At 36.2% G+C, this 14,307-nt stretch overlaps 2 protein-coding genes across 4 annotated transcripts in view; both read right to left on the reverse strand.

The window, feature by feature from the left end:
• PHYHIPL (phytanoyl-CoA 2-hydroxylase interacting protein like) overlaps window positions 1-14,307 on the reverse strand; it is a 1,239,789-nt gene that overhangs the window by 733,674 nt on the left and 491,808 nt on the right. The gene's annotated exons all lie outside the window — the stretch shown is intronic.
• The window catches only part of BICC1 (BicC family RNA binding protein 1), a 328,071-nt gene that overhangs the window by 295,069 nt on the left and 18,695 nt on the right, over window positions 1-14,307 (reverse strand). The gene's annotated exons all lie outside the window — the stretch shown is intronic.

Consider the following 14,307-nt stretch of genomic DNA (forward strand, 5'->3'; position numbering starts at 1 on the left):
CAGTTAGGTACTCGGGGGTCAAGGACCCACTTGAGGAGGCAGTGTGTCCATTCTCAGATCTCAAACTCTATGCTGGGAGAACCACTACTCTCTTGAAAGCTGTCAGACAGGGACGTTTAAGTCTGCAGAAGTTTCTGCTGCCTTTTGTTCAGATATTCCCTGCCCCCAGAGGTGGAGTCTACAGAGGCAGGCAGGCCTCCTTGAGCTACAGTGGGCTCCACCCAGTTCGAGCTTCCTGGCCACTTTGTTTTACCTACTCAAGCCTCAGCAGTGGCAGATGCCCCTCCCCCAGCCTTGCTGCCGCCTCGCAGTTTGATCTCAGACTGCTGTACTATCAGTGAGCCAGGCTCTGTAGGCGTGGGCCCCTCCAAGCCAGGCGTGGGATATAACCTCCTCGTGTTCCATTTTCTAAGACCATTGGAAAAGCGCAGTATTAGAGTGGGAGTGTCCTGATTTTCCAGGTACCGTCTGTCACAGCGACCCTTGGCTAGGAAAGGGAATTCCACGACCCCTTGCACTTCCCACGTGAAGTGATGCCCTGCCCTGCTTTGGCTCATGCTCCAGTGGGCTGCACCCACTGTCTGACAAGCCCCAGTGAGATGAACCCTGTACCTCAGTTGGAAATGCAGAAATCACCCGTCTTCTGTGTTGCTCACACTGGGAGCTATAGACTGGGGCTGTTCCTATTCGGCCATCTTAGAACCTCCCTATTTCTAAAATCACTATTATCCTGTATACTGGGGTTGAACAACGCCAATGGATCATGGCTCTTGGGAGCCAGATCTCTCATGTTAGAGTGAGAGTTTACAGAGAAGCAATGAGAGAAAACTCCAAAGAGCCATGTGGTAACAGATTAAGAGCTGAGTCATCAGCATGAACACATATTTGGCTTAATATAGATACAAATACAAATATTTATAATTATGTGAACACACATGGTTATTATACACGACATATTTTCTTGCTCTGTCCGCTGAAAGAGCCTAGAAGCAACACATCCCAGTAGCAATGAGCATAGCAGATCTTGGTTCCTAGTAATAGCCTCCAATAAAAGCAACCAGGGCTCCTTGGAAAAATCATGGATTCTAGGACTGGAGCAGGGAATATACAAAATGTGCATGAGCATTTTGTAGTGCCAGAAATTAAGAAAGTACTCAAAAACAACAACAATGCAACAGTGGGGGTATATGAAAGGGACACAGTAGCCAACTGAAAGAGCTTCCATAGCCAAAGCTGGAACAGTCTGAGCAATGAAATAAGTAAGTATTAGATTATAATCCAAAGAATAAAATAAACATCCATACTGACATACATATACGCATGCATGCATGCATACACAGAGAAGAGACCAATCTCTCATGCAGAAGAATTCTGAATAGCTGATGTAGACACTCTCCTCTCACAGAGGTACAGCATGACTCCTACTCACACATGGGCTGCACACAGTGCCTTCAGTGCCATTACAATGGAGAAACCTGATGAACACCACCTCAGCCAGGTGATCAAGATTCACATCAACAGTAAAACATGATACTGACACAACAGTGTGCACCCTTAATATGAGGAGAATGGTACTTTACCTCTTTAGACTCCCTCCACAAAAATATATAATCATGAGAAAAAACATCAGACAGATCCCAACTAAGGGATGTTTTATGGAACACTCCTCAAAACAGTCAAAATTGTCAAAAACAAGAGAAGTCTGAGAAACTGTCACAGCCAAGAGAAGCCAAGGGAGACATGACAACTAATGCAATGTGATATTCTAGATAGAGTCCTGGAATAGAAAAAGAACAGCAGATAAACACTAAGGAAATCTGAATAAAGTATGGACTTTAGATCATAACAATGCATCATTACTGGCTCACTAATTAACATAAAATGTTAACAATAAGGGGAAACTGGGTTGGGGTATAGGGGAACTCTCTATACTATATTCATAACTTTATCTCTAAAACTGCTCTAAAATAAAAAGGTTACTTAAAAATATCTACTGGAAGGAATGACAAATTCTTACCAGTGAAGAAAATAAGAAACCTCCATTAGGTCTCTAGGTACCAATTTAAGCACATCTGAAAGCCTGATTCATTCCTTAAATATTTAAAAGGCAAGAGGCCAGTATGTTATCTTTTTTCTAATTTTTAAATTTTTTTGAAAAAGTACAAGTAACCTCTGGATTGCGAAACTGATACTTTAATATTGATTTTTTTCTTAAGTATTTGAAAGTACTGGTAACAGGATAACAAAGTAAATTACTTTTTTTAAAAAAAAAAAAAGGTTTTTTTACTTAATTAGGTAAAACTGTGGTCAGCTGTGGATGTCATTTGGCCCTGAGTTTTTCCTGCAACTATGAGAGCCATTCAGTACAGAGGGTCCCAGAGCTGAGTCTTACAGGACTTCACCAACGATGCCTCAGTAGAGGTGACCTGTAAGCACAACCTGTTACCTGGAAGAACAAGCTGGCTTCATATATTCTACACCAGAGGCTGAAAACAGGTGGTATTTTATTGGGCCCATAAAGATTTTTCATAATCTGAACTTGTCACAATAAAAATTGGGAGACTGCTTGTAAAAATTCAAATTTCTACCTGTTGGTTTGAAAAACAGGAAGATTTGGCCACATCAGGCCTGCATTTTCACAGGACAACAACAAGATGTAATAGAACAGAGGCGGCACCTTTAAACCAGGAATAGTTATCTGTCTAGTTTGCCTCAATCCCCACCACTCCCTATGTTCAGTATCCCAGGACACTTCACTTATTACTTAGAGCTCTGCAACCTTCCATCCTGTTACTTCTGGAATTTGAAAAACAGTAACATTGGAGACAGACCAACAATATCTGTAAGCTAATACAAATAATAGGATTTTTATGTCATGACCTAGAAGTACTCTGAATTATCCAGGTAATAATGAACAGCCACACTAAAACTGCCAAAATAGCATTCATTGCTAAATTCGGGTTCAGGAAAGAATAGGATAGAGACGTAAAAGATAAAACAAGATATAAAAACATATATTCTGCTAAATCCTATCTCCAGACAAAGATTAATCTCTCCCAACCTCCAGAGCAGCAACAAAAATATCCAACATTGTAAAATAGTGTTCTTCTCTATCACAAACTCCAATTAGCCCCAGTCAGGAGTTTGGGTTGTTCAGGTATATTCTTGCATTGGTTGGAGGTAGTAAACAGAGACATCCCTGGCATACCATGAAACGTAGAGGGATAGGGCCCAAGGAATACTGCAGCCTCCCACTCTTCCAAGTACTGAACTCAAGCGTGCCTTCTACTGATGACAAAATGAGCACAATAAAAGGGCACTTACACGTTGGGGCAATGGAAAAATCAGTTATTTGAAGGCATCTGTTTCTAATGTGGTGAAATTTTCATTCCCATGTGCGCAATTTTGAGAACTTTTTATTCTGGTGCTGGATGAGGGTAGATTTGCTTGTTTCTGATTCTGACTTTCCAATCTACTAAGCCTCTGGTAAACTCTGGTACTACCAATACAAATTGCACGAACTCACAGACTCCGAATAAAAGAAAAAGTCTGATTATTATTTATGCAAAGTAGGATCCACTTTCCAAATCTAACTGCTTCATGATCATGGTCAACCTTAATTTCTCAATTTGCAAAACTGAGAAACTAATTTCTTTTTTTTTTTTTTTTATTTTTAGGGAAACTAGTTTCTTAAGAGTGCTTAGGAGATACTATGAAAAGTTAAAGCACGTAAAAACTAATCATGTATCCTATATAAATGAGTATATCCTGATTTCTAGCATAACAGAGAAATACCTTGTATTAGTTTGCTAGTGCTGCTGTAATGAAGTACCACCAACTAGGTGGCTTAAACAATAGAAATTTATTGTCTCACAATTCTGGAAGCAGTAAATACAAAAGCAAGGTGTTGACAGGGTTGGTTCCTTTTGGGGGGTATGAGAGAAAGATCAGATTCGTGTCTCTCTCATTGGCTTGTAGACAGTTGTCTTTCCTCTATGCATATCTCTGTATCCAAAGTTTCCCTTTTTAATAAGAATACCAGTCATATTAGATTAGGACCCAACCTAATGATCTCGCTTTAACTTGATTACCTCTGCAAAAACCCTATCTCCAAATGAGGTCACATTCTGATCTCCCAGGGGTAAAAATGTCAACATCTGATGTTGGGGGAAAGGGAGACACAATTCAACCCATAATAACATATTGATGGATAAACACATATGTATGTATGTATGTATGTCTATTAATTCAGTATAGTTATATTCTCTTGATCATTGATAAAGATGGTTCTAGTTGCATATATGTATGTGTATGTGTATTCCTGTTAGTGTGCATTTGTAACACACAATGCAAAACTTTTTTCTATTTCTTTCCTTTCTACATACATAACACAGATCACACATATTTATCCATACTTCACTGCTAAACAGAGGTGTTTCAAGCCAAGTAGTCTGAAATAAACACTCATAATAGGACATATTTTCCAAGGGAGGTAAAGATTATAGTGTAACCAGCAGGAATGTTCAAGCCAGCAATAATTTAATTTAGTAGCTGAGCCAAACTATGACAGTCTACTTTAAAAATATGGAAACTTGAGAATGTGATATTGTTACAATTCTTAACTATAGCATGCAAGAACATTTCTTTTAAACTTCAAGTCACACAAATCCATTTTGTATATTTATTTTTTAAAGGAAATGTCTATTCAGCACATTTGGGATTTGTAAGCTTGAAAATAACTGAATCCTTTTTCCTGTTGGGTGCCTTTTAACACAAAATGTAAATGCTGTTATGAGGTTCCAGCATCATAGTTACCACAGAATCAGTTACCACAGAACTCTGCCTTCATGCAGACTTAGTTTGATGAAAGTCTCAGAAGGAATACTCGTGGTTCAGGTTCCAATGGATGAAGGCATTCACCCTATGAGACACAGAAACAGCTACCTTTTTTAAACTGTTAACAAAAGATAACCAGTTATGACTCTTCAAGTGTCTTTGCTCTTGCTCTTCCTTTTAAAACGTTCGAGTAGTTTTCAAAAGATCATGCCTGTTTATAAAGGTTCACCTGAGGCAAATTTGTCCTATCACGTAAAATATCAGAATGCAGACAGGTTTCTTTCTTTTTTTTTTTTTTAATTATGGGTTAAAAAAAAAAAAAAAAAAAAAAAAAAAAAAAAAAACATAGCCCAGGCATAGTGGTTCACACCCTGTAATCCCAGTGCTTTGAGAGGCCAAGACAGGAGGATCGCTTGAGGCCAGAAGTTCAACACTAGCCTGGGCAACGTGGCGAGACTCTGTCTCTACAAAACCTAAAAAAATTAGCTGAGCCTAGTGGCACATAACCATAGTACTAGCTATTTGGGAGGCTTAGGCAGGACTACTGCTTGAGCCCAGGAATTCGAGGTTGCAGTGAGCTATGATCACACCACTGCACTATAGCCTAGGTAAGAGAGAGACCCTGTCTAAAAAAGGGGGATGGGAAGAGTAACAAAATTTACTATTTTAACCATTTTTAAGTGTATAGTACAATGGTGTTGACTACATGCACATTGTTGTACAAAAGAAATCTAGGACTCCCTTATCTGGCAAAACCAAAACTCTATAACCAATGAACAACTCTCCCTTTCTTCATCCCTATCCCTTGGTAACTACCATTCTACTTTCTGTTTCTAAGAGTATGGCTATTTTAGATACCTCATGTAAGTGGAATCATGTGGTATGTGTCTGTGACTGGTTTATTTCAGTTAGCATGATGATCTCCAGGTTTATCTATGTTGTAGCATATGACAGGATTTCCTTCTTTTTTTAATCCTGAGCAATATTCCATTGCATGTATATATCACATTTTCTTTATCCCTATCTCTGCTGATAAACATTTAGGTTGTTTCCACCTCTTAGCTACTGGAAATAATGCTGCAATGCAAATGGGTGTGCAAATATCTCCATGGGATCCTGTTTTCAATTCCTTTGTATATATACTCAGAAGTGAGATTGCTGAATTATATGGTAATTTTGGTTTTAATTTTTTGAGGAGCCTCTATATCATTTTCCCTAGTGGCATCACTTTACATTCCCACCAACAGTGCAAAAGGGTTGCAACAGCGCAAAAGGGTTACAGTGCAAAAAGTTTGTTTTTTAAATAATGGTCATCCTAATAGGTGCAAGGTGATACCTCTTGTGGTTCTGAGTTACATTTCCTTAACAATTACTTGATATTGATCTTTTCATGCCGATGTTTATCTTTTCATGTTTGTTGGCTAATTGTATATCTTCTTTGGAAAAATATATACTCAAGTCCTTTGCCCATTTTTAAATTTTGATGTTTGTTATTGAGTTACAGAAGTTCTTTACATATTTTGGATATGTACCCGTTATCAGATATATGGTTTGCAATTATTTTCCCCCATTACGTAGACTATCTTTTCACTCTGTTGATTTTCCTTTGCTGCACAAAAGTTTTTAGGTCTGATGTCCTATTTGTCTATTTTTGCTTCTGGTGCCTGTGCTTTTTGTGTTAAACCCATAAAATCATTGCCAAACCCAATGTCATGAAGCTTTTCCCCTGTTTTCTTCTAGGAGCTTAATAATTTCAGGTATTACATTTAGGTCTTAATCCATTTGAGTTAATTTCTTTTAATCTGGTATAAAGTAAAGGTCTAACTGCATTCTTCTGCATAGCCAATATCCAGTTTTCCCAACATCATTTGTTGAAGAGACTGTCCTTTCCCAACCAGTAGCCTTGGCATCTTTGTCAAAAATCATTTGACTATATAGGTGAGGATTTACTTCTCAATTTTCTATTTTGTTCCACTAGTCTGTATGTCTGGCTTTTTTTTTTTTTTTCTGAGACAGGTCTTGCTCTGTCACCTAGGCTGCAGTGCACTGGCGTGATCACAGCTCTCTGCTGCCTCAACTTCCCGGACTCAAGCAATTCTCCCACCTTAGCCTCCAGATTAGGATTAGCTAGGACCACAGACACATGTTACCACACCTGGATAACTTTTGCTATTTTTTTGTAGAGACAGGGTTTTGTCATGTTGCCCAGGGTGGTCTCAAACTCCTGATCTCAAGCGATCTGCCCACCTCTGCCTTCCAAAGTGCTGGGATTACGGGTGTGAGCCACCACACTGGGCTTATATGTCTGTCTTTATTCCACTACCATACTATTTTGATTGCTATGGATTTGTAATATGTTTTTAAGTCAGGACATATGAGGTTTCAAGCTTTGTTTTTCTTAAGATTTTTTGGCTATTCTGGGTCCTCAGAGATTCCATATGAATTTTAGAATGGTTTTTTTTCTATTTCTGCAAAAAATAACATTGCTATATCAATAGGGCTTATACTGAATCTGTAGATTGCTTTGGGTAATAGATACTTTAACAAAATATTAAATATTCCAAACTATGAACAGAGAAGGTCTTTCCATTTAGTTGTGTTTTCTGCAATTTTTTCTGCAATGTTATGTAGTTTTCAGTGTAGAAGTGTTTCACCTCATTGGCAAAGTTTATTCCTAAGTATTTTATTCTTTTTGATGCTACTGTAAATGTGATTGTTTCTTCAATTGCTTTTTCAGATTGGTCACTGTTGAGTATAGAAATGTAACTGACTTTTGTGTGCTGATTTTGTGTACTGCAACTTTGCTAAATTTGTTTATTAGTTCTAGCAGTTTTTTTTTTTTGTGTGTGTGTGTGTGTGTGTGTGTGTGTGTGTGTAACCATTAGGGTTTTCTATGTACAAGATCATGTCACCTGTGAAAAGATCGTTACATTTATTCCTTTCCTATTTGGATGCTTTTCATTTTTCTTGCCTGCTTGCTCCGGGTAAAATTTTTAGTACGTTGTTGAACTGAAGTGGTGAGAAGAGGAATCCTTCCCTAGTGCATCATCTTAAAGGGAAAGAATTCAGTTTTCACCACTGAGTATGACATCAGTTGTGGGCTTTTCACATACGGCCCTTTATTTCATTGAGGTAATTTCCTTCTATTCCTTTTTTGGTTAGTGTTTTTGTCATGAATGGGTGTATGACTTTCTCAAATGCTTTTTCTGCATCAATTGAGACGATCATGTGTTACTTTTCCTTCATTCTGTTAACATATCAGTATTACCTTGATTTTTATATGTTGGATGATACTTGCATTTTAGGAATAAATTCCACTTGGTCATAATGCACAACTCTTTTAATGTGGTGTTGAATTCAGTGTGCTAAAATTTTGTTGAGAATTTTTGCATATCCTAGTTTTGGTATTAGAGTAATGTTGACCTCATAGGATGAGTTTGCAAGCGTTTCCTCCTCTACAGTTTTCTGGAAGAGTTTGAGAAGGACTGGTGTTAATTCTTATTCAATAGTTTAGAAGCATTCTCCAGTGAAGCCATCTGGTCCTGGGCTTTTCTTTGTCAGGAGGCTTTTCATTGCTGATTCAATCTCCTTACCAGTATATGTCCACTCCGATATTTTATTTCTTCATAATCTGATCTTGATAGATTGTACGTTTCTAGAAATGTATGCATTTCTTCAAGATTATATAATTTGTTGGTGTATAATTGTTCATAGTTCTCTATTATGATACTTTACATTTCTGTGGCATCAGTTGTAATGTTTCCTCTTTCATTTCTGATTTTTGCTACTTGAGTCCTTATTTTCTTCTTAGTCTACCTAAGTACAGAACTGTTGATTTTGTTGATCTTATTAAGAAACCAACTCTTAGTTTCATTGCCTTTTTTTTTTTAATTGTTTTTCTATTATCGATTTCATTTATTTGGGCTCTAATTTTTATTCCTCCCTTCCCTCTACTAACTTTGGGTTTAGCTTGTTCTTCCTTTTCTAGTCCCTTTAAGTATAAAGTTAGGTTGTTGATTGGAGATTTTCTTAATATGGATGTTTACTGCTATAAACTTCCCTCTTATTACTGCTTTTGCTGCATCCTATGTGTTGTGCTATGTTGTGTTTTTATATTCATTTTTCAATATATTTTCTAATTTCCCTTGTGATTTCATCTTTGATCCACTGATTATTCAAGAGGGTATTGTTTAATTTCCACATATTTGTGAATTTTCTAGTTTTTCTTGTGCTACTGATTTCTAGTTTTATTACAATATAGTCCAAAAAGATACTTGATATGACTTCAATCTTCTCTTAAGACTAGTTTTGTGGACAATACGCCTAGTGCACTTGAAAAGACTGTTTATTCTGCTGTTTTGGTGTGCAGTAATCTGCATGTATCTGTTAGGTCCAATTGGTCTATAGCATTATTCAAGTGCTCTGTTTCTCTACTAATATTCTGTCTGGTTATTAAAAGTGGGACACTGAAATATTCTATTATTATGTTACTATTTCTCCCTTCAATTTTGTCCATGTTTGCCTTATACATTTTTGTGTTCCGCTGCAAGGTACATGTATATTTATAATTGTTATATCTTCCTGGTGAATTGGCCCTTTTATCATTACATAATGTACTTTAAAATTTTTTTATTTCAATAGCTTTAGGGGTATGAGTGATTTTTTTGGTTACATGGATGAACTGTACCATGGTGAAGTCTAGAATTTTAGTGCACCCACTACCCGGGTGCTATATCCAATAGGTACTTTTTCATCTCTCACCTCTCTCCCGCTTGCCCTCCTTCTGAGTCTTCAAAGTACACTATACCACTCTGTATGCCCCTGCATATCCATAAGCTTAGCAACTACCTGTAAATGAGAACGTGCTGGATTTAGATTTTGATTTCAGTATTACTTCACTTAGAATAATAGCCTCCAGTGCAGCCCCCAGTTCCATCCCAGTTGCTGCAAAAGACATTATTTCATCCTTTGTTATGGCTGAGTAGTATTCCACACTATGTATATGCCACATTTTATCTACTCTTTGGTTGATGGGTATTTAGGTTGACTCTATATCATGACAATTTTGAACTGTAGCTGTGATAAATACAAGTCTTTTTTATATATTGATTTCCTTTCCATTAGGTGGATACTCAGTAGTGGAATTCATGTATCAAATATCCATACTGTATTCTACAGAAGTTATACTAATTTACATTCCAACCAGCAGTACATAAGTGTTCCTTTTTCACCCTATCCATGCCAACATCTATTGTTTTTTGAATTTTTAATAATGGTCATTCTGGCTGGGGTACGGTGGTATCTTGTTGTGTTTTAACTTGCATTTCCCTGATGATTAGTGATGTTGAGCATTTTTGCATGTTTGTTGCCCATTTGTATATCATCCTTTGAGAAATGTCTATTCATGTCCTTTGCCCACTCTAACACCATTATTTGTTTTTTCTTAGTGATTTGAGTTCCTCATACGTTGTCAGATGCAAAATTTGCAAATTTTTTCTTCCATTCTATAGGTTATCTATTTAATGATTATTTCTTTTTCTGTGCAGAAGCTTTAATTAAGTCCCATTTATTTATTTTTGCTTTTGCTGCATTTACTTTTGATGCCTTAGTCATAAATTCTTTGCTTAGGCCAATGTCCAGAGAAGTTTTTTCCAGGTTTTCTTCTAGAATTTTCATGGTTTCAGGTCTTAGATTTAAGTCTTTAATCTGTCTTAATTTTTTTATATGGTGAGAGATAGAAATCCAGTTTCATTCTTCTACATGTGGCTCTTCAATTTTCCCATCACCATTTATTTAATGGGATGTCCTTTCCCCAGTTTATGTTTTTGCATGCTTTGCCAAAGATCAGCTGGTTGTAAGTATTTGGCTTTATTTCTGGGTCTCTATTTTGTTCCATGGTCTTTGTACCTACTTTTTTACCAGTACTATACGGTTTTGGTAACTATAGCCCTGTAGTATATTTTGAAGTCAAGTAATGTGATGTCGCCTTCAGATTTGTTCTTTTTGCTTACGATTGCTTTGGCTATTTGGGCTCTATTTTGGTTCCATGTGAATGATTGTTTTTTCTAATTATCTGAAAAAAACGATGTTGGTATTTTGATAGGAATTACATTGAATCTGTAGATTGCTTTGAGCAGTATGGTCATTTTCACGATATTGATTCTTCCAATCCATGAGCATAGGGTGTATTTCCATTTGTGTCATCTATGATTTATTTAGCAGTATTTTGTAGTTCTCCTTGTACAGATGTCTCATTTCTTTGGTTATGTATATTTCTAGGTATTTTTGTGTAACTATTGTAAAAGGAATTGAGTTCTCAATTTGATACTCAGCTTGGTTCTTGTTGGTACATATAGCACTGCTACTGATTTGTGTATATTAATTTTGTAAACTGAGACTTTACTGGATTCATTTATCAGATCTAGGAATCTTTGCAGGAGTCAGAGTTTTCTAGGTATATGATCACATCATCAGCAAATAGAGATAAGTTTAACTTCCTCTTTTCTAGTTTGGATGCCCTTTATTTCTCTTGCCTGATTGCTCTGGCTAGGACTTCCAGTATTATATTGAATATAAGTGGTGAAAGTGGGCATCCTTGTCTTGTTCCCATTCTTAGGGGGAATTCTTTCAAGTTTTCCCCTTCCAATACTATGTTAGCTGTGAATCTGTCATAGATGGCTTTCATTATTTTGAGGTATGTTTCATCTACACCTAGTTTGTTGAGAATTTTTATCATAAAGGGATACTAGATTGAATCAAATGCTTTTTCTGCACCTATTGAGAAAGGAAAAGTGGGAATAAAACCCACTTCATCATGGTGAATTATTATTTTTTTTTTTTTGGCGCTCTATTTTGTTCTGTTTCTAGTATTTTGTTGAGGACTTTTGCATCTATATTCAACAGGAATATTGGTCTGTAGTTTTCTTCTTTTGCTAGGTTTTTTCTTGGCTTTGATATCAGTATGATACTGACTGGGTAGAATGAGGTAGGGAGGTCTCCCTCCTTCACCATCTTGTGGAATAGTTCAGTAGAATTGATTTCAGTTCTTCTTTGAATGTCTAGTAGAATTTGGCTTGAATCTATCTGGCCCTGGGTTTTTTTTTTTTTTTGTTGGCAGGTGTTTTGTTTTGTTTGTTTTTGTTTTTGTTGTTTTTTTTTTCCTGATTCAATCTCACTGCTTGTTATTGGTCTGTTCAGGATTTCTATTTCTTCCTGACTCAATCTAGGATGTTTTCTGTTTCCAGGAATTTATCCATTTCCACTAGATTTTCTAGCTTGTCTGCATAGAGGTGCTCATAGGAATCTCAAATAGTCTTTTATATTTCTGAGGTGTCAGTTGTAATGTCTCCATTTTCACTTCTAATTGAGCTTATTTGAATCTTTTCTCTTCTTTTCTTGGTTAATCTAGCTAGTGGTCTATCAGTTTTGTTTATCTTTCCAAATAACCAGCTTTTTGTTTCACGGATTTTTGTATTGCCTTTTCAATTTCATTTCATTCTGCCCTGATCTTTGTTATTTTTCTTCTGCTAGCTTTGGGTTTGGTTTGTTCTTCTTCTAGTTCCCTGAGTCACGACATTAGCTTGTCAATTTGTAACCTTTCAGACTTTTTGATGTAGGTATTTAGTGCTATAAACACCTCTTAGCACTGTTTTTGCTGTATCCTAGAGGTTCTGATAACTTGTGTCATTGTTATCATTCATTTCAGAAAATTTTCAATTTTCATCTTGATTTCATTGTTAACCCAAAAATAATTCAGGAACAGATTAATTTCCATGTATTTGTACAGTTTTGAGGATTATTCTTGGAACTGATTTTATTCTGCTGTGGTCTAAGAATATGGTTGATGTGATTTCAATTTTTAAAAAATTTGTTGAGACTTGTTTCGTGGCTTACATATGATCTACTTTGGAGAATGTTCCATGTGCTGATGAGAAGAATGTATATTCTGCAGTTCTTGGGTAGTTCTTGAGTAGAATGTTCTGTAAATATCTCTTAGGTCAGTTTGTTCTAGAGTCCAGTATTTCTTTGTTGACTTTCTGCCTCAATGCTCTGTCTAGTGCTGCCAGTGGAGTGAAAGCCCCCTACTATTATTGTGTTTCTGTCTATCTCCGTTCTTAGGTCTAGTAGCAGTTGCTTTATGAATCTGGGAGCTCTGGAGTTAGGTGCATATATATATTTAGAATTATTTTATCTTCTTCACGAATGGATCCTTTTATCATTGTATAATGACCTTGCCTTTTTTTTTTTTTTTTTTTACTATTGTTGCTTTAATGTCTGTTTTATCTGATATAAGAATAGTTACTCCTGCTTGCTTTTGGTTTCCGTTTGCATGAAATATCTTTTTCTACCCCTTTCCCTTGAGTCTATAAGAATCCTTATGTGTTAGGTGTGTCTCCTGAAGACACCAGATATTTGGTTTGTGACAATTTTATTCATTTTGCCAATCTGTATCTTTAAATGGAGCACTTCGACCATCTCCATTCAATGTTAGTATTGAGATGTGAGGTACTATTCCAGCCATAATGTTGATTGTTACCGAGATACTTTCTTTTCTTCATTGTGTTATTGTTTTATAAGCCTTGTGAATTTTATGTTTCAAAAGTTTCTATCCTGGTTTGTATCAATCTTTTCTTTCAAGATTTAGAACTCCTTTTAGCATGTCTTGTAGCATTGGTCTAGTATTGACAAATTTCCTCAGCATTTGCTTGTCTGAGAAAGATTTTATTTCTCCTTCATTTATGAAACTTAGTTTTGCTGGATACAAAATTCTTGACTGACAGTTACTCTGTTTAAGGAGACTAAATCATGACCCCAATCTCTTCTGGTTTGTAAAGTTTCTGCTGAGAAGTCTGCTGTTGGCCTGATAGGTTTTCCTTAATAGGTTACCTGACGCTTTGTCTCGCTGTTCTTAGAATTATTTCCTTCACATTGACTTTAGATAATCTGATGACTATGTTCTTTGGTGACATCCTTTTTGTAATGAGTCTCCCAGGACTTCTTTGAGCTTCTTTTACTTGCACGTCTAAATTTTTCGCAAGGCCAGGGAAGTTTTCCTCAATTATTCCCTTAAATAGGTTTTCCAAACTTTTTGTTTTTTCCTCTCCCTCAGGAAAACCTGTAATTCTTTGTTTGGCTGGTTTGCATAATCCCATATTTGTTGGAGACTTTGTTTCTTTTAAATCTTTTTTTTGCTTTATTTTTGTCTGATTGGGTTAATTCAAAAGCCTTGTCTGCAAGCTCTGAAAATGTTTCTTCTACTTAATCTAGTGTACTATTAACACTTTCCACTGCATTTTGTAGTACCCTAAATGTGTCTTTCATTTCTGGAAGTTCTGACTGCTTTTCTTTTAAAATATCTATCTCTTTTTAAAAAATTTCATTGATATCCTCATTTTTTTTAATTTGTGTTGGTTTTTACCTTTATCTTGTATCTCCTTGAGTAAATTAATAATCAACCTTTTGAATTTTTAA

Source organism: Macaca thibetana, chromosome 9, assembly GCF_024542745.1.
Source record: "Macaca thibetana thibetana isolate TM-01 chromosome 9, ASM2454274v1, whole genome shotgun sequence".
NCBI lineage: Eukaryota > Metazoa > Chordata > Mammalia > Primates > Cercopithecidae > Macaca > Macaca thibetana.